At 34.9% G+C, this 20,767-nt stretch overlaps 1 long non-coding RNA gene, 1 other non-coding gene and 1 pseudogene across 13 annotated transcripts in view; 2 read left to right on the forward strand and 1 right to left on the reverse strand.

Annotated features, from left to right (window-relative positions):
• The window catches only part of LOC116128207, a 46,202-nt gene extending 37,249 nt beyond the window's left edge, over nucleotides 1–8,953 (forward strand). For 11 of the 12 annotated variants that reach the window (XR_004127710.1, XR_004127711.1, XR_004127718.1 and 8 more), the window contains one exon: nucleotides 8,901–8,953. This is a non-coding gene — a long non-coding RNA (uncharacterized LOC116128207). Of the gene's footprint in view, nucleotides 1–7,161; nucleotides 7,208–8,900 lie in introns of those variants that run through there. The other variant, XR_004127715.1, reaches the window with a different exon arrangement.
• A 3,058-nt stretch (nucleotides 8,954–12,011) lies between these two features.
• Nucleotides 12,012–16,551, forward strand: LOC116128206 (annotated as a pseudogene).
• A 4,143-nt stretch (nucleotides 16,552–20,694) lies between these two features.
• TRNAR-UCU lies at nucleotides 20,695–20,767 on the reverse strand. The gene has a single exon. It is a non-coding gene; the product is annotated as a tRNA-Arg (tRNA).

Raw genomic sequence — 20,767 nt, forward strand, 5'->3', positions numbered from 1 at the left:
TCCTACTACAATCCATTTCAAAGTTTTAATTAATTTTTTTCTTTTTTTATGTCACCCATAAATTTCATAAATGCCCTTTATTCTATTTTTTAAAATGTTTCACTTAATTTCCTTCACTTATGTTATTCCCCATCATCATTATTCTTAAAATAAAATTTTATTTTATACATTTAAGATATCTTAGGCTTCGTTTGTTCGCTTTTGGGAATACTATTATTATTTTCCCAAAAAAGTTAACATTAAAATGTTATTATTCCCAAATATTATTCTATATTTTTTAATTTCTTTTAAACCTCCTAAATTTGTTATTTTAACTAAACACCCCCAAATATTTTTTTAAAATTGCAACACCTCCGGCCACCCCCAGCAGTGGTGGCCAGTTGTCCGTATTAATGGGTGGGTTGAGGTGTTTTTGTTAACTTTTAATATTTTATTTGGGGTGTTTAGTAAATGAACAAACATAATGATACTTTCGTTAATTTCAAATCCACATCGTAATACCCGCTCCAATTTAACTTTTTTCAAAAGATTATTTTAAAAACTATGAATAATGACCAAACGAAGCCTTAGATATTAGTCACAAAATATTATAGGCTACATTTGTGTTTTGTAGACTTTATTCTCTAGTTAAAGGGATAGAAAAGTTAGTAAATTTGAGCATTTGATAATAAGGAGACACATTCACCACTTTACATTCCAAAGGGATGGGGCTGAACGACATACACCCACCATAGTTTTCGGTAAAGACCACTTGGTCTCAAAAAGTTTGGAAATGACAAACAACCCTTTTCCGTCAGAATTGTTAGTGAATTCCTTTGAAGAAGGAAATGTGGTAATTTTGCATTTCTAAAGAGGCCACTTCCTCTCTTTTCTTCTTTCTTTTCTTTTCGAATGTTTCTACTACGTGCCGCCTCCAAATACACCAAGGAGTTCACCTCCACCACCACCAGTATTTACTCCACCAACAATTCCTCTCCTCCACCACCAGTGGCCAATCCACCAAGAAGTCTTCCTCCATATCAAATTCATCTCTATCACCACCATCGGATAACTTATTAAAGTTAGTTAGACTACAATATCAAAACCCTCTCTCTACCGTCTGTGAATCGCAAATCAAAACTTTCTTCAAAACTTTGTTCACTTATCTCTTTTTTTATTCTTACTACACTTAAATGCCTGTACATGTCTACACATCATTTCAATCTGTATTCAAAACTACAGACGGCATCTTTTTATCTCTCTTCACCACACATTTGCTTAACGTTTTTCTTGCTCATGTTTGGGATGAAGAGCTTTTTGGAATTGTTGTGAATAATGCATACAAAGCTTTGCAACCTTGAATTCTCTAGAAAGAGTTTTAATCTTGAGATGTATTCGACATATGATGTGAAAGAGAGGTTAATTAAAAAATTAAGAGTAAATACCTAGGCAACTCAGTCGTAGTTTTTCATATCACCGCAAAAAGAAATGGCTGAATACTGGCCAGATCCGCAAAAGAAGAAAAAGGAGAAGCGGCTGGCAGATCTTCAAAGAAAGAAAAAATTGAAGAGAAGAGGAAGAAAGAAAAAAAAAAAAAAAAGAGAGAAAGGAGAAAAGAGGGGGAAATTCTGCTTCTTCTTGGAGTGGCACAACAGTAAAAAGAAAAATGTGAAGAAAATAAAAGGAAAGAAAAAGAGAGGAAAGTGGCCCAAAATTACCACTCTGTCCTTCTTCAAACGGAATTCACTAACAGATTCTAACGGAGAGTGGCTGTTTGTCATTCCTTACTTTTTGGGTATCACATTCTTTCTGACAAAGTATGGGTGGGTGCATGTCTTTCGGCCAAAGGGATGGAGGAATTAGGTGGTGATGTTCATCATGACAGCAAAGCACTTTTCCTTGCTCAAATTGTAAGGCTCCGTTTGGTTCATATTTTTACGTTTTAGAAAATTTAAAAAAAAAAAAGTTGATGGAGGTATTACAATGTATATTTACAATTTAAATACCCCCTATGTTTATTTTTTTACAAAACACCCCTATATAAATATTAAAATTAACAAAAACACCCCTAACCCACCCATCAATACGGACACCGGCCACCACCGCCGAAGGGTGCCGAGTCGCCGTACGACATATGACCGCTGATCTTACCGGTCGTGCTTCGATATGCCTTTTTCGGCCGATCACGGATCTAGTAGCAAGGCTAGATCACGGCTAGATCTAGCTGTAGATCTTCATCAATGACGAACAAGATACGGCCGTCGTTGATGGTCACGATGACCTATTTGGCGTTGTTGACGACAGGTTACAGCACGTCCAGATCTTTGGTCTTAAATCTGGCATTTTTCGTCAGATCCACGTGGATCTGGTCAGAAAAGCTAGATCGGCACACTTTCGGCAAGATCCACTGGTAGTGTGCTTCCTACCATAGATTCAGGCCAACTTTCGACAGTGGTGTGGAATCTGTATAATGTGGGTTTAGGGGTTTTTATAATTTAAAAAATATTTAGGGTATTTAATTAATTAATAAATTTAGAAGTTTAAAAAAATTGAATAATATTGTAGCTTTGATATTTACTATTTAACTTTATGGGTATACTAAAGTAGATTTCCATACTTGAGCCAAACGAAGCCTTACCCTTGGGAAATTACCATCCCTTGAAGAACTATCCAGGATGGACAAATTGGATAGTGAATTTTGGGGAATTGAAACGGAGCCTCTCATCATCTTCATGCTCTGGTTTCTTCCCAAATGAAACAACTCCAATTTTTTATTTAGCCAAATGGGAAGAGTGGACTTACGATAATACAAAGAAGGGAGAAGAAGAAGAACATATTAGATTCATGCCCTTGCTTGCTAAGGCACTCCCAGACAGCCTTCTCCAGAGGACGACACTCAAGGAATTGAAAATCTATTTTTCTCGTATTCTAGAAGATCGATACTTTGAGGAATAGGAGAGGACGGCCCAAGACATTGAAATTGGTTATAAATGGGACAAACGGTGGCAGTAACTATCAACCACAGCCAAAGGTAATTACTTATGTATATATTGTCTTTGTTTAATCAAATTACATGTTGCATTAGTGTTTGGAGCAATAGTACAAACTTATCTTTTGAATTTCTGGATTAATATTCAAACCTTCAATTTCTTTTATTTTAATTTACTTATTGAAAATGCTAGTTTGCGGGTATGATTAATTCTGCTAGAAACTTTATTACTATTTCGAATTTGAAGTTTATGTGGTCGATTGTTGATTATATATGTTCAATTGGTACAGGTTAAAAGAAATTTGGTATTCACAAGCATCCATGACTTTTCTGGGGCGATGCATGTCTAAATGAAACCAGGTGATTGGCCATTCCTTTCCATATATTCTTTAGTCCTTCCCTGATATCTATATTTCTATTTTCTTTTTGTTTTTTATACCTCTCTTGAAAGGTAAATTTTTTGATGATAGGCATTATCAAATATTTCTGTCATTTCGAATTTAATTGTAATTATCACTAAATATGTTACAGTTTTAGATTCATTTCAAAGGCACAAATTTACTTGTTCAAGTATTGGCTTTAATGCTTTGTGGCTTGCTTGAGAGAGTGGCTGGATTCTGCCATCTATCGAAGAGAATGATAAGGTCTTGGGAAGTTTGATAGTATTATCTTCATCAGTTATTCTTTTTCTCAAAATTGAAATATCTCCAATGATGAGATTAGAAGGATGGAAGAAGGAAAAGAAGAATCAATCAGGACTATATTCTTCTCGTACAACTAATGCTGACAATACTGTCAGGGTGCCTTCTCCATAGGACACTCAGAAACCATGCAGGTATTACATTGGACCATGGTCTCCAATTTATGCATACTTTTTATCACTCCAGATTTCAATGCTAACAATCTTGATTAATGTTACTGGATAGACTCATTCAGCAGCACATATTTAAGTTGTTGAAGTGCTATAATGTTTGTGGTCTACAACGGATAGAAGATCAAAATGTGACAAGCCGGAAGATAAAAAAAGATTTGAAGTCATTTATGCAATTACATATTTTGAGGTCTGGTTTAGTTCTCTGTAACTTCCTTTTACCTAATTTTTCTCTGGATAATGTACTTGCAGTCATCTCAAAATAACAACCTGGATTTTCAGACCAGTCAAAAGCAGTTACAACAGGGAACTTGAAGCTTCATAATGTCCATAATTTAGTTTTGATGCAGTGAACCAAGGTTTATATGTCATTAAATATTCTCGACGAATGAAGATCATAAGACCATGTATGACAGGAGCTTGGCATTTTGAGGTTCTTTTTACTTCATTCTTTGTATTTTATTTTTCTTTTTTGGCTTTACAAATAGTTTCCTATTTAAACCAAGCATCCAATTTTATCTACAGAGCTCTTATCATGCGGGCAAGATTGACAGAGGCAATCACCTTGAAAAACAACAGAACCTCTGTACTTACTTCTTTAGGGTTGCAAACCCACTTTTCATAGATTATTATCTGTTTTAGTTATTAACTGCAATTATAATATTAGGACCTCGACTTTATTTTCAACGCTTCAACTTTAGCCCTAAAAAATTTTTTTTTTTTTTTTTTGTCTCGTGTAGTTTATGCACAACAGCAGAGGAAGATGATTAGGCTTCTTACAAAAGAAGTCCCAAATACACGAACATGGTTACGACAGTCCCAGCACTGATAGCCATTAGAACCTTAATTATCCATCCTGATCCTGAAAAATGTGAAGTTTTCCCATGTCGCAGCACGGAAGAAGTAGCCACGAATGATTCAGCCACTCACATGACCTTGTGAGTAATCATCACCATTTATATTTGTTTTCCTTGAAAGGGGATAATGCTGAGCAGAACAATGACAATGCAGGAGGATGTGAAAAATGCAATGTTGTTTCTTACTGTAAAGAACTTAAAAGCCGTTGTTCTGCAACGTTGAATTCCTTTTCAACCACCCTCCTGGAAGGCTGCACAGGAAGGTTTATGCCAGCAGTAAAAGTAACTGCGACAATCAAACTTGCCACCATTATAATTGAGCTCTGGGCATTTTGAAGCGCTCTTTGTATATCTCATATTGCCTTTGCTTTCTCTGGCAAATTTTGAAAATTTCGTTCAGTTCTCTCTGTGTCTATCACTCAGGGTCCTGATTCTTTCAGATTGCACAAATCTTTTGCTTCTGTCAGGTGACTGATTCTAATTGCTTATTGCCTTAAATTTCTGGTTTTTGTAGGGATGGAAGCTCAAGTAAATCCTCTGTTCACATTGTTCCATGATTGATGTAGGCAAGAAACCAAAACATTGTTGACTGCTTGTGTCAGGCCAGGTGGGGCGCATATCCTGTTTTTGCTTCTGGATCTGTGGTTTTTTTATGGTACTGTCATGACTATCATATTTTTATTTAATTTGACACTCCCTGGAGTCTTTTACTAGATTTTGCTGACATTCTTGAGCTTGATGTAGGCACAACTTCTGCCTGCTGGCAAAGTTGGAAGTCTAAGGGCAGTCACACTGTTGCCCATATCAATCCTTTGGAGTTTTGAAGTATCAGCTATTGAGAATGTATTCTGAGACCACTGGTGATCGAATTAACAATTCTGTGCTTTGTTTACAAGCAGCTGTTTTAAGACTTCTTGAACTGGTTGCTTTCTGCATCACTTCTAGCACCGTATGTCCCTCACAATAGCAGCAATTGATGTTCTCTGTTGTTATCAAAAATTATACTGCTAACTAATTAATTTGAAATAGACATCTTCAGATAGTACAATTAAAATCAATGCGAGCGCAAACCATTTTGTTCTTTATTTGCAGTCTTGAAACTTTCCACTAAATTTTACAGCAAAATGACACAGTTTCTCTCTCATGTTAGGTACTCCTTAAGGCGGAGAACTTAACAAGAAATCATCAAGGATTGAACTTTGCCATGATGGCTGCAAAGTGCAATAGGGTGTAACCTTTCTCATTGTATTTCAGAGCAAGTCTTGGTGAACTAAACAATCTAGTTATCTTCAAGAGTCCTCTGCTACAGGCACAGTGCAATGGAGAGAATATCCAGTCTTGTTGGTTTTTTAGCAGCACCTCCAATATGCTCTGACAACTTCTGCGTTATAACCATGTTTCTCTAGACTTTAGAATGAGATTTGATTTTTACTTGTGTTCCCCTTGTTGTGGCAACATATAGACAGTTAAATCTCCTCATCCTTTTTAAGATCCATCAACAAGGATTGATTCATCATGAGCTTCACCACATCAAATGCCATTTTTTACCAGGCAATGGAAATTGCACCTCCATTTTCATAGTTAAGCTTTGTGGCATCCTGGATTAGTCTCCAAGAGCAGCATTACCACATTTGCTTTCCCTTATGACAAGCTTCGTGCAATGGAGTCTCAAGCTTCTGTTCAGTTGCAACAATTTGAAGCGCCTGAACCTTGAGGCATGGTACAACACCGTTCAAGTGATAATCAGAATTTTTTTTTTTTTTTTTTTTCCTGTGTGTGTGTGTACCAGAATCTTTGTCTTAACAGAATTGTCAAAGAAACCTCTATCATTGTTGGCAATTTCCTGGAAAGCCTTGAATCCATTCCTTCTTTTTAATTGCCTCTGCTACTAAATATTCAAGAAACTGTACAAATCTTGTAAAGTGAAGTAATGTTGAAGAAGTTATCACAGTGTTAATTCCTCTTTTTGTGTTCTTATTCATCCATTGATGAGGTGTACTTATACTCAACTTTGACTGAAAGTATCCTCTTCTTTGATTCTTCATGGAATTCATTAGGTTATTTCCTGGAACCTTTCTTCTTAACAAATTAATTCTTGCAGTGTGAAGAAGCAATATTTTTTGTAAGGACAGGAACAACACTCTAAAGACATAGTGAATGATTAACAATACAGAAATTGATAATTATCAGAAAACACCTTATTATTATATGAATCATATGTGAAGGAGTATTTGAAGAGTTAAGAAATTGCTTGGATTGTTTTTGCAAGCCGAAATAGTCTCAAAATCACCTAATCATTTGATGGGCTGAAATGCTTTCGCAAGTCCAGTCCACACTTCAATTCTTTATTTTCGTCCAAAAGTTTCAGGCTAACGTATTTAAGTTCTTGTGAACCAGTTGAAATTGGAAAGTTTATCAATCAAAATATCTGAGTTCATCTTTCTCTCCTCATAATTTCGAGACAGGGTTACTTATTGAAAACCAAGCATCAAATTTCATCTACAGAGTCGTTATCATGCTGCACAAGATAGACAGAGCAATGTGCCGTGGAATATATAACATAACCTCCGTCCTTAAGTTGCAAACCCCTTTTCACAATTATATTGTCTGATTTAGTTTTTAAGTGCAATTGTCGTTATTAAGACATGGAACTTTATATTCAAAGCTTAAACTTTCAGCCCCTAAACAAATATTTCTCGTCTCACTGCAGATACTGCACGTCATAGGGGGAAATGTGATTAGGTTTACAGATTTCGTTCTAAATGATGGTACTTACAATTGAGAACAGTGCCAGGAAGCAAACCACAATCATATACCAGTTAGTTATGCTTGGTACCTTCTCTCTATTCTTTCTCTTTATTTATGCTAGTTGAAAACATATAACAGAAGATTTTGACTGGTTAATTATTCAATAATGCTCAAGTGCATTATGCTGATATGTGCTTGCTTTTAGAGGCATGTAAGTTGCTGTTTCTTTCTATTGTAGTAATTGTTTATTTATAGTATTGATTAACTCTGGAAGCAAGATATTTTTCTTAATGATTTGTTACTATGTTACTTGCAACAAATTTCTCTCTACTTGTATACGTAAATATCTAGAGGAATTTTCGACTTGAATTTTTATTGAAAAGCTAATTCTATAACCGAATGGTGAATGAAAACTTAATGTGATAAATGTCAAGATTTGCAACTTGCATTTTTCATGCTTCATTTGTCATTAGCTCTGACTGAACACTTAAGAGTGGAACTTTAAGCCACTAGCCTCTAAGTTTAACATTTTGCTCTAGCGTTATTTTATTCTTTTAAACTTTTTCAATTTCGTTAACATCCTGTAGCTAAATTCTAGGCAATATTGAAGAACTGAAAGAATCTAATTCTGAAATGTTTTGCTCGTAAATATTGGCAAGCAGTTACAGAAGTATTTATATGTTTGATACACGATATTCGCCCTTCTCCATTAAAAAGAAAAGAAAGACTTGACATTATCTTTGTGGATTTAAATTTTCAATATGCATGATATCCTAATGAGGTGGAACTGTCAACATCTGAGATGTGATTCTGAATGGATTTCTCCTTCAGCATTAGTTCTGTCATGTTTGACTGAGCTTTATCTTGAATGGTTGCAGTTTTTCTCCTCCTCTTACTCTTTCTCTTCCCTCCACTTCAACTTCCTTAACCAATGTCTTGTCAGCGCAATTGCCAGATACAAGAACACTCCTACGGTCCCAGCACTGATAGCCAGTAAACTTCAAACATCCTCCTGATTCTCTACAATGTGGCATGGTCCACCATGTTGCAGCAATGTAAGCATAGCCATGAACGACACAGCCACCCACATGACCTTGTGAGTAATCACCAACATTTTCATCATTTGTTTTCTTGAAGGGGATGATGCTAACTAAGACAACAACAATACACAAAGATGTGAAAAATGCAATGTTGTTGCTTACTGTAAAGACCTTAAAAGCTGTTGTTCTGCCAACGTGGATTTTCCTTCAGGCCCCTCTTGGAAGACCCCACCAGGAGGTTGTGCCGCAGTAAAAGTAACTGTGCAATCAAAATTGCCACCATTATAATTGTGTTCCTGGCATTTTGTAGAGCCTCTCTGTATATCTCATATTGCTTTTGCTTTTTATTGCGACTTTTGGAAAGTTATTCAATTCTCTCCTGTGTATATCTCTTAGCGCGTCCTGAATTCTTTCAGATCGCACAAATCCTTTGCTCTGTTAAGGACACTGGTTCTAATGGCTTGTCATCTTGAATTTCTGGTTTCTCAAAGGGTGAGCCTCAAGTAAATCCTGTTGACATTGGTTCCATGCTTGGTGTGGCAAGAAACCACAAGATTCTGATGGCGCTTGTCGAGGCCGGGAGAAGCATATCCAGTTTTTCCTTCTGGCTCTGTAGTTTTATTCGGCTACTGTCATGACTATCATATTTTCTTTTATTAGACACTCCCTGAATCCTTCCTAGATTTTGCTGACATGCTTGAGCTTGGTGTAGGCACAACCTCTGCTGGTAGCCGAGTTTGAAGTCTAAGGGCAGCTCACAACCGTTGCCTATATCAATCAGATATTGAAGAAGGCTCCTGTTTTTTGTCTCAAGTATATCTTTGAGTTTTCAAGTGTCTGTGTCGAGCATTAGTTTCTTTGCCCCTGAAAAGAGCAACAACTCGGTTCTTTTACCAGCAGCTGCCTTTACGGCTTCTTTAACTGCTTGCTTTCTGCATTACCTGGAGACAGTTCAAGAATTTCAAGTACCGTATGTCCTTTATTATTGCGGCAGTTTAGAATCTCTTTGTTGTATTCACAATGTACATGGCTAACTGAAATCATTTCAAGATAAAACATCATTAGATATTAATTAAATCAAAACGCAAAATGTTTTGTTCTTTATCTGAAATCCTGAAACAATTTAAGTTAAATTCTTACTTGGTAGTTTCCTCTAGAGACTGCAAGATGTAATATGGTGTTGCCACATTGATCTTTCTTGAGGAGAAGATCAGATGATATGAGAAAATTTGCCAGACATACAAGTGCATCATATTGGTTGAATCTTACAGCAAGATGACACACTGTTTCCTCCTCTTTGTCAGTACTGGAAGGATGGGAGAACTTAACATGAATTCTTCAAGGATTGGAACTTTGCCATGTATGGCTGCCAAGTGCAATGGGGTATAACCTTTGTCATTGTATTGCAGAGCAAGGTCTTGGTCAAGCCTCAAAAACAATCTTGTTATCTCCAAGTATCCTCTGCTACAGCACAGTGCAACGGAGAATATCCTCTTGTGCTCTTTCGAGCAAAATTTGGCCGCACCTCCAATATGTTCTGAACAATTCTGCATATAACGCACTTAAATGAGTTCAGAAAAACAAGTTGATCAGCTCCAACTTTTGTTCTAGAGTAAAAGAATACAGTTATTACCTGTGTGCCCCATTGCTGTGGCAACATGTAGGCAGTTAGATCAATCCCATCTTCTTCAAAGTCCATCAGCCAAGATTGATTCATCATGAGCTTCACCACATCAAGATGCCCCTGTCTGCAAGCTATGAAAAATGCACTTCATTTCATAGTTAAGCTTAGTAGTTACCCAGGCTTTGTCTCCAGGAGCAGCATTACCGCATCTGCTCTACCTTGTCGACAAGCTTCATGCAGTGGAGTCTCAAGCTTCTTGTTCACAGTTTCAACCATTTCAGGATGCAACTCAATGATGTCCTTCACCAATTCGAAGTGCCTGAACCGTGAGGCAAGGTGCAGCACGGTGTTCAAGTGATAATCAGTTCTCTGTTCCAGAATTCCTTCGTTGTCTTGAACTAAATTGTCAAGGCATCTCTATCATTGTTGCAACTGCCTCGAAAAGCCTTGAATCCATGTCCCTTTCTTAACTTCTTGCTTCAAATGCTTCAAATCTCTTGAAATCCAGAAAATATTGTACAAATTTTGTGATGTGAAGTAATGTTAGAGTTATTACATATATATACTATTGCTATCAATCCATTGATGAGCTGTTATCCTACAAAACTTGATTGACTCTACTTTATAGTCAACTTTCTACTTTCCTCATGTAATACGTGTCATGTTATTATTAGGTTCTTTCCAGGAACTTCTTCTTCACACATTCATAATTCTTGCGGCTTCAATTCCTGTCAGTAAACAAAGCTCTAGCTTTTGTAAGAAGTTGAAGCTATAACAGCTATAGAAAGAAAAACAGGTGGCATCCATCTTCTGAAATGGTAGCCAGGCTTGTTAGGAAAAACGACTTCTGGTGGTACAAAGTGAACAAGACAACCTTGGAATGGCATACAGTAAGGCATGAATTGTTTATGAGCTGTCTTTGAAGATCCTTTTTCTATCCAGATTTGCCATTTAGATTCCTCAGGACCCAGTCAGCTGGTTTTGAGAAGAATCTTTTACCGCCGAAACTGCATAGTATACCTTTCTGTTTTCACTTCTGCTTTGAAAATGAATGGTTTTATAAGAACCATAAATGAAAAGAGAAACCTTAAGATAAGTCTACAAAAAGATAACTACCGTCTGGCGCTTCGAGATTCCATTTTTATTCGATGTGGATGAATATTCTACCAGAACCCATTTCAATCTACCTTATCAGTGATTTATAAAGAACACCATATTAAATTATATAGAAAAAAAAGGTCTACAATAATATATAAATAGTGTTATAGACACTACTGAATTGTTCAGATAATTAGGACGAATTTGGGATACTATGGATAGATCGCATGGCTCAATTTTGATTCCTATATAACATCCATAATTTAAGTGGGAGGTCGTGATGGTAGGGTTTACTGCACTAGTCTCCTCCAAGGATTCGTTAAAACACGCTAAGCATCCCAATTTCTTGATTTAAAAAAAAAAAAAAAAAAGTGTTATGTAGTCTAGGAATGATTGGGGTCAATATGCATTATTGTACTTATCATTTGATGGGCCAAAAATGATTACCTATCCACATTTCAACTAATTTCTAAAAAGAGTATGTTACAATTACAACGGTATGCACCGAATGACGTGACAAAAATGATTGTTAATTTATTATAAGTTAATATTAATCATAGTCAAGATTTTGTCTGTCATTCGATACATAAATCGGGTACACTTTTGGTATTCTATCTTTTCTCTAAAATGCTGAGGCAAATATTTGTTTTCCTAAAGTACTTTCAGATAATAAGTGATATTACTTATCATTTAATTGTAGAAAAAAAAAAATCCTTCCGATTTATTAAAATATTATTATATTTTGTTATCTTGTCCATACATAAAAGTGAAACTACCTGTTAACTACAATCTCTTCAGTTTGCGCATAACTGTGAAGAGTTAACTTCGAACTCAAACCTTATCCCCTCAAACCCTCCTTAACCCCCAACATATTTCTCAGGTAAACTCCCTTCAACTTTCTTTCTTTGTAATTCCTTTATGCGTTTTGTTTTTGCTTTGTATGTAGTCAAACTGGCGATAAGAAAAGAAACTTTTCAACTTTTATGTCTTTTGGTTGATAGTGAGACAAAACTCATTTTAACTAACTCAACTTGCTGTGTTAGTCAATGGGATTTTATTCTCTTGTGATAGAGTGATAATTGGAATGTGTTTGTTTGCTGGGAAAATATGGGAAAAAATGTATTGGTTTTCGGTTTGAAGGGTTAAATGTTTTTAATTTCAACATGGAAGATTTCGATAAACGATTTCTGTGACAATGTTTCTGATTTTGTGCTCAATGAAATTTATTGGCTTACAGTTTGCGGCATTGGGATTGTGTAACATTGTTGTAAGAATTGTTTAACCCCTTTTAATTATTGAGTTTACTGGTTCTAGAAGAAAATGGCATCATCTTTTACTGCCACATCCTCTGTTGCATCCCTTGCATCTCCTTGCCGTGCAGAATGGATGATAGATTTTGAGTTCTTCGAGTAGATTGTCATCGTTGGCTTCCATGTCTTCAAGTGCCTTTGTTGGTAGAAGAAAGTGTAAATCTGCAGAAAAGGTGGTCCCTCAAGGTTAGCATGGCTAAGGAACTGCACTTTAACCAGGATGGTGATGCCATTAAGAAGCTACAAGTAAGTTAGCAGTTGGTAGTTGCGATAATTCGCAGAGAAGAATCAATTTGTTCAATCATTACTTTACTAGTTCTTTCATTTCAGGCAGGTGTTAACAAGCTTGCAGATTTAGTGGGTGTCACTCTTGGTCCGAAAGGGAGGAATGTTGTTTTAGAGAGCAAGTATGGATCCCCAAAAATTGTTAATGATGGTGTGACTGTTGCGAAAGAGGTATACTTACAATAAGTAACTCTATCAGTCCATAGCCACCATTCCATTTATCGAAGCAATAAAAGAAGAATTTGGCTTTAATAATTCATCTCTCTACTATTTCAGTTTTGTCATTTAGGAAGCACCTTTTTAGTGGTTCCCTTTTCCATAAATTCTCATGTGTTTTGATTTTTGAACCTTAAGTTAATCTGGTTTTAAGGAGGTATGCATCTGTTAGGCCCAGCAGGGTTACACTCACATGTCGACTTTTAATAATATGGTGGAATTTTAGGTTGAATTGGAGGACCCTGTGGAGAACATAGGTGCTAGATTGGTTAGACAGGCTGCTTAAAAGACCAACGATTTGGCTGGCGATGGAACAACCACTTCTGTTGTTCTGGCACAAGGTTTGATTACTGAAGGTGTTAAGGTTGGTAATTTACATTTACATATATAACAGCATGGATTGATATTAACAGTTATGTCAAGATCAATTATTAGAGTTGAATTCACGTTGCTTATTTGGTTCTGTATCATGCAGGTGGTAGCAGCTGGTGCAAATCCAATTCAAATTACTAGGGGCATTGAGAAAACCACTAAAGCTCTTGTCGCTGATCTCAAATTAATGTCAAAAGAGGTAAGCTAGTACATGCTTCAACCTGGTTATGACAGCTTGGGTCTGGATGCTTCTGTTTTATTTTTACCCAAACCCCATTGATAGACTACGCTGATTTGGCTTTTGAACCTACTTGTTACTTTGCAAGGTTCACTTACTAAATCAGGATGGCACATTTTCCGTGGATATGTTTTGCAGGTGGAGGACAGTGAACTAGCAGATGTTGCTGCTGTGAGTGCGGGAAACAACTATGAAATAGGAAATATGATAGCTGAAGCCATGAGTAAAGTGGGGAGGAAAGGTGTGGTGACTCTTGAGGAAGGAAGCAGTTCGGACAGTAACTTGTATGTTGTGGAAGGGATGCATTTTGACCGTGGTTACATCTCTCCTTACTTTGTCACAGACAGTGAGAAAATGGCAGTTGAATATGAAAATTGTAAGGTATGTTGCAGTATCATCTCCAAATCTAGATCTTCCATTTCACTGTATTTCCTAAGGGGTTACCTCTTTTAGATTCTACTGATAGTTGGATGTTGTTTATTTAGTTGCTTCTGGTTGACAAAAAGATAACAAATGCAAGAGATCTTATTCATGTTCTGGAAGATGCTATTAAAGGCAGCTACCCAATTGTGATTATTGCCGAAGACATTGAGCAGGAAGCTCTTGCTACTCTTGTTGTGAACAAGCTCAGAGGATCATTGAAGATTGCTGCACTTAAAGCCCCTGGATTTGGAGAGCGCAAAAGCCAATATCTTGACGATATTGCAATCCTGACTAGCGGTTAGTCTCATATCTTCTGACAGTGAAATTTAGAACTTTCATCTGCTTCTTCATCTCCCATAAAGTTTTATGAGATAACATTTTTATCAGAAAGAACAGAAGATATTGACTTTATATGGTGTATTCAGGAACTGTAATAAGAGATGAGGTTGGACTATCACTGGATAAAGCTGAGAAAGAAGTCCTTGGACACGCTGCTAAAGTAGTGCTTACCAAGGAAACAACAACAATTGTAGGTGATGGCAGCACCCAAGATGCAGTAAACAGAAGAGTTTCACAAATTAGGAACCTTCTTGAGGTATGTCTTAGCTAACTTCTTCCATTACTTTACCTTCTCCATTTGGGGAACCACTTTCTGCTGTTAACGTATCGTGATGCAGGCAGCAGAGCAGGACTATGAAAAGGAGAAGCTTAATGAAAGGATTGCAAAACTTTCAGGTGGTGTTGCTGTTATTCAGGTAATTCCTTGCTTGCTTCTACAGAATACAGATTCTGGCTGATTTTGTTAATTTGTAGAATACCATTTCCATTTTTTTAATTGATATAATTTACATGTTGCAAACCAAGGTTGGAGCTCAAACGGAAACAGAACTTAAAGAAAAGAAATTGAGAGTAGAAGATGCTCTTAATGCAACAAAGGTATTATACTGTTTGTGGTTATTTTTACTTTTGTATCTTCTGACATTATATTTGAAGTCAAGCTCTATTAGAATAGACAATCTTTTCCAGGCAGCTGTGGAGGAAGGTATTGTAGTTGGTGGTGGATGCACCCTGCTGCGGCTGGCAGCAAAAGTTGATGCCATTAAACAAAGTCTCGACAATGATGAGCAAAAGGTTCTTAATGCTTACTCTGAGTCTCTTTCATTTGTTTGTTATTTTATTGTATGATCCTTAATTTGATTTTCCATGAATAACTCTCAGGTCGGAGCAGATATTGTTAAAAGGGCATTGAGCTACCCTATGAAGTTAATTGCCAAGAATGCAGGGGTCAATGGAAGCGTTGTGATTGAAAAGGCAAGCAATTCAAGTGGCTATACATTAATTCGTTTATCTGTTGGATAAGGTTTATGGTTAAATTATGTTATCTTCTAAATGTTTTTTTTCTCATTTCAGGTGCTATCCAGTGACAACCCTAAGCATGGTTACAATGCTGCCACTGGAAAATATGAGGATCTGATGGTTGCTGGTATCATTGATCCAAAAAGGTGACTGAAATTCTTTGGAATATCAGATTTATATAGGAAAAAAGTGATGCATTAATGGTTATGATTAACATAGTTCATGCCTTTTAGCATGAGCAGAATCGAGGATCTTGAGCCCCAGGTTTACGGTTGATTATATGACTTTATGTTCAGTGTGGATTTTTGGTAGGAGCATAACATTGCTGGAATACTATAGATCTCGATTATGATAGAATTGACCAACATGTGCATAAACTGCATCATGTATAAGGGTTCCTCAAGTTGCTTCGTTTTCAGTAGTAATATAGGCCACTTCTAGCTCTTTCTTTGCCCCCTTCTAATCCGATGTTTCTTCTGTTTTGTGGTACTGCATAAATAGAGACGGTACTTCAATAAAACGCAATTACTTTTGCATATATTAACTATTTCTTTATGTTTGGTAGCCTGTTAAGTTAGACATCTGATGTCAATCAAACAATTTCATGGTCTTAAACTACAGGTGGTAAGATGCTGCGTGGAACACGCAGCTTCTGTCGCGAAGACTTTCCTCACATCAGATGCTGTAGTTGTTGACATCAAGGAACCTGAACCTGTAGCTGCAGGAAACCCCATGGACAACTCAGGTTTGCACCAACATCTCTCTACAACATCATCATCCTATTATGACTCGAAATATTAAACAGCAATATAGTTGATTGATTAACCACATTCTGTTGCATGTAATCAGGATACGGATACCGATCATAACAAGGCAAACACCACGTTCAAGTTTGTTTACCAGTCAATATCATCATATCAGATGAGATGTCGCGAAAGATTAAACTTCAAGTCCTTGCACCTTCAGAGTTCAGACCACAATTTTTTAACCTTCTTAGCAGTATAATGAGTAGGATGCTGGCTGATTTTTTTTTCCATTTTCCAATCAAACTGTCAAAAATAGAAGGTGGTAGGATTGAGTTTTGTTCTAGCAAAAGGGCTGCATTGTATCAGCAAGAAATTGCTACGCATTTAAAGTATAAATAAAGAAACTTCATTGATTTTTACATGTGGTTCTTTGTTTGTTTGTTTTTTTTTTTTTTTTTTTTTTTTAAGATTCAATTCAATTTAACATAAAATTTCCTGTTAACAGAGGCAAACACACATATTTTATTTTGCAAAATATATTTATATATATATAGAAAAATTATGTCGCCTTTGAAGCCCTCTTGAATGATAAATATCACTAGGATTTATTTTTATACAAAAATTCCCAAGTTATTGCTTGAAGATATGAAAGATCTATATCTTCTTTCTTGTCATTTTCTATATTGATTTTTCTTTTTTTTTCCCAACTCTTCTAGTGGGGTTTGAAGTCATGGAAATATGGCACCTATAAGTTTTAGGCCACACTTTTTCCCAACAATATTTTTCTTTTTTTAATTATTATTTTATTATTTATTATAATACAAATTGTCTAGTTCACTATGACATCAACCTACATAGATGTATTGCAAGAAAAAAAATATCAAAAAAAAAAAAAAAATCAAATGAAAATTATAAAGCACAATCATTTTAGTAACAATTATGAAGAGAACCCACCACTTTCATAAATCACTATCTAAGATTGCAACAAAATCCCACGAGAAATGTTTGCTTTTTTAACATGACTTTGACATTTTTTTGATAAGGAGTGCAATACATTTTCCCCCCTAAGGTTTTTCAAAGTAGTAATATTTCCCCTTAGATATCATAAACAACAATTTAGTATCAGTATTTGGTTGAGTTTAAGTATATATTTTAACAGATTAAGTGTAGAATGTGTAGGTCAATTAACAGAAATCCTAACAGAAAAAGTGGCAAGAGGGGGAAAGTTTAGTTATTTCTGAAATCTAAGGGGAGAAATTTTTTTTTTTTTTTTTTTTTTTTTTTTTTTTTTTTGGTGAACGGGGTGTTCAGGCCAACTAGCACGTATCTCGACTAATTCTCAAGATCCATTGAACACCTTACAAGTCTAATTAATCAAGTAAATTACAAATGTGGTAGGTGGCCACTTGACAGGACTCGAACACAAAATCTCTAAGTAATCTGAGTTTTTGTCATCGAACCACAAGCCAAGTGATTATCTAAGGGGAGATTTTGTTATCTGAGGAAACCTCATGAGGTAAATAGAAACTCTTTTATAAGAGAAAAGAAGTGTCTCCAAGTTTATATAACAATTGTTATTACACATAAAAGCACAAACATGTTGCCAAATTTTGTTTTCATTATTATTTAACCTGTCAATAATAGTGATTAGGGTTTATTTATTAGGTTCTCTCTCTCACTCAATCTTTTTATTATTATTATTATTAAAAGGGATCATGAAGCAATTGAGCTTTGAAATCAACCCAAAAAGCCTAAAACATCTCTTAGTGGTTTCAATCCAAATGATTGAATGATAATCAAAATACAAAGAAGGAAATAATTAGAATATATATTATCTTATAGCTCAAATGGGTCATTTTCAAGAAATCATTTTACGTGAAATATCTAAACAAAAATAAATATAATACTCAATAGGTCCCCCCAAGTTTCATGCATAATAAAGCCTTTTACATGTGTTGACAAGAAAGCACACAAAAACAAGTTACACGACCCCAAAAGGAAATAAATTAATGATTTAACACCTTACCAACTACATTATTTTGACTAATAATATTGCTAATTAAACTTTTAGTTATGAAACTTATGTGCATAAGCAATTTTCTTCCTTTTTTTTTTTTTTTTTTTTTTTTTTTTTGGTTGAGATGCGGTCATTTTCACATATATAGCTGTACTTCAATTTTTATATTAATTAAATTAGATTAAAAGACTAAAATCAATTGCATGAATTTGATTAATTATATGACTGGTCTGATAGTTCCAAGATGCAATAACTTGGGATGTGAAATTGCTTCAAGAAATCATTTCAAATGGAACAAATTTGCTCATGTCAAAGGGTTTTAGTATTTAACATTACTCTTGATGCGTTTGTTTCGACATGTTTTATTATTAAAAATATGGATATCATGAGATACGTAACATAAAATTAATGGGTGGAAATTATTATTATGTTTGGTTTGTGTGAGCTGTATAAATAATTAATATGTTTCGTGATAGTAATTACAAAAACTTAGATATTATTCAATGAAATGTCATTTAACGATTATATTCTATGGCATTTTGTCCAAACCAATTAATTAATGAGCATTTGTGTCCAAATTTTTATAAATAAGGTAAATTGGAATAAAAGATGATATATATACCTTAAAATACTACCATTTGAGTCAATAATACATAACCCTTATATCACTCTTAATACTTGAGTAATAAATATTACTGTAACTTTTTACTTGCTGAACCAAACAAGATAATACAGATTAAAAGATTGATTACTGGAGTAATCTTCAAGGGCCCTAACCAAAGTAAACTTCTAGTATCTTCTTTAGTCACCATTTAAAAAAATGAATGCTTAAATGTGTTTTTGGACTTCACAAACTACGAGAAAGATATATTTTTATTTTTTTTTTCATTTAGAATAAATTTTAGAGTTAATACTTTTTCCCATTAAATAGAAAAGATTTCCCTTAGGTTTCTAAAATAGCAAAAATCTCAGGTGTTAAAATAAACAGTAAGAAGTGTAAGTTTTCTCATCAACGGTTTACTAATGATAGGGTAATTTTGTTATTTTAGAAACCTCAAGGGGGACTTGGTATTTAAACTAAACCTCAGGGGCCTAGTAAGTTTTAAATGTATCTAAAAATGGGGTTTAATAGATGAAGAAGGGGTATGTATAAATAAAAACATTCTAAAATAGTAGTATTTCCATTTAAATACCTCAAATAAATCTATTTCTCACCACAAATTTCTTGATTGCTTTTTCCCACAAAGTGTTGATATAATTTTTTCTAAAGAAAACAACAGGTTGCAAAAGCTAAATATTAAATGTAAACCACACGTGCTTGAAATATAGAAAAAAAATAATGCAACACACCAAAATTATTGGTGGTCCTTTTTCTTTTGCATTATTAGAAAGCATTAAACATCTTGAATAGGATTGAAAAAGGCTTTGATTCAGGATCCCATATCCATCAGCAATCACCAATAGCTATTTTATTTCTCCTCTATCTAATTCAATTTAATCATATTATTTGTAAAGATTTTACAAGAGAAATTGATTTGTCGATTCATAATACGGTTGAAGTAGTATCACCGCGATATTCTAGATTTTTTTGTCATATGCAAGCCCGTGAACAAATCCGGTTCTATCTTACGTGAAATTCTCTTTAAACATTCTCCTCCACCTTATCACATGACCTGATCAATCAAACTCATGAAAAAAAGCCCACATAGTTTACAATAACAAGTGTGTGCTCTAATAATACCACTTATGGTCGACAAACACTTACCGACTACTAAAAAAATCAAACATAACCAACGATGTTTCATGTCGACCCTCATAAAGTTCAAGATCTAACTCATTTATATCCAACGTGGGATGGTCATAATGAATATCGTTGTCATCACTACGTGTTGGATGGAGAACTTTAAAGCGAAAGGACTATTACCCCCAATAGTTGAACGCCATCGTCGATAGAGTCCAAGGGATGTATTTATACATCTTTCAAACCATTCAATGCTAAAACAATTTGGTGAAACGTTAGGGATGAAGGTCTAAATCAAGAATATTCTAAATGAAAAAGATGATATATACATGTCTTCTTCTCTCACATGGATCTGTTAATTACAATCAAATCAATTGTTTAGTGCCAACTAGAAGTAGACTGTTTCCCATTATTGCCATGGAAAGACATGAATCAATCAAGCACAGCAAAAAGATTAAAACAAGATTTGGATCTAAAGAGTTTCATATTATAAAGTTGGTAATTATTTTTTGGTTGGTGACATTTATATATTACTTTATTGTAATCTAACGCAAGTTGACCAATTCACAACATCAATTTAAGTGTACAGAATTTATTATAAGTTTTCTTTTGAAAATAAAAAGAATTTTAAAGTTTGATACGCATATTATTAACTATTTTTTTTTTTATCAAAAAGGAAAAACATATTTTATATTTCTTTATGAAATTATTCTGAAGTATTCTTTTAATAATACAAACAATTTTAAAGCAGAAAAAAAAAAATTAAAAAGGAAAAAAAAAGAAGCACGCCCAGTGGGACTCGAACCCACAATCGCTTGATTAGAAGTCAAGCGCCTTATCCATTAGGCCATGGGCGC

The sequence above is a fragment of the Pistacia vera genome, unplaced genomic scaffold (genome assembly GCF_008641045.1).
Source record: "Pistacia vera cultivar Batoury unplaced genomic scaffold, PisVer_v2 Contig198, whole genome shotgun sequence".
NCBI classification, from domain to species: domain Eukaryota; kingdom Viridiplantae; phylum Streptophyta; class Magnoliopsida; order Sapindales; family Anacardiaceae; genus Pistacia; species Pistacia vera.